Below are 973 nucleotides of genomic sequence, written 5' to 3'. Positions count from 1 at the left end.
AAAAAAAAAAAAAAGTTAATTTCTTAGGGTGTTTCCAGCCCTGTGCATTATCCACCAGACAAGTTAAAGTTCTTGTTTAAGGAAGAGACTGCTGCATCTATGTTCTTAGTGAACTTTTCATCCATGGGATACTAAAGGGAAGACCTCTTAGGAACAAAAATCCTGTCAGGATATTCCCAATCAGCATACACCACCTCTTCCAACAGGGGGTGTAGGGGGAAGCCTCAATGCAAAAGCACCTCCCAATAGCAATCCTATGTGAGGACCAATTTCCGCATGCCACCATTTGAGTCTGGCTTGCATAGCTACAAACTCGGACCTTTTACACAATGGTCTCAAAATGCAATGTGCGTGGAATGCATTTGTGTGAACCACTGCAATAGGAACACAATTACAGCCAGTCATGCAAATCCAAGTTTTGAAAACGTGTGAACCAGGGCAGCTCCATTCACACCTGGGCATTTTGGGATTGCGACAGAATTGCTACAATTCTGCCTGCAATCACAAAACGCAGGCTCATGTGCCATGTTATTCAAAGGCACCTTAAATCTGGTGCAGTTTTATTGCATGGCAAATCTCATCTTGAAGCTTTTTGCCCAAAATTAGCTGCTGCTTTAGGGCAACAAGCTTCATGCCATGCAGTAAAACTGCACCGAGTCTTGGGTGTCATTGCAAAATATGACAACTGAACCTGTGTTGCGATTGTAGACAGAATTGCAGCAATTCCAAAATGTCCAGGGCCTAATAGCAGTTTCCCCCCGCTCCTAGACTCAAAGCAAATTTGTCAGGCTAAAAATTCTCATGTCACTGCAACCATCATCAATGTGGGATGCATTTCATGCCCGAAGGGTGTGCATGCCAGCCTGGGCTTTTATTAGGTTGACCACAAGGCATATTTTAACCTGCAAATTTTCTTCCTGGGAGCCAAATACACACCCTCATCACAGAATACAGCTGATGCACCATACACACA

Source organism: Rana temporaria, chromosome 3, assembly GCF_905171775.1.
Source record: "Rana temporaria chromosome 3, aRanTem1.1, whole genome shotgun sequence".
In the NCBI taxonomy this organism is placed as follows: Eukaryota; Metazoa; Chordata; class Amphibia; order Anura; family Ranidae; genus Rana; species Rana temporaria.
Note: the sequence above shows the minus strand (reverse complement) of the source record.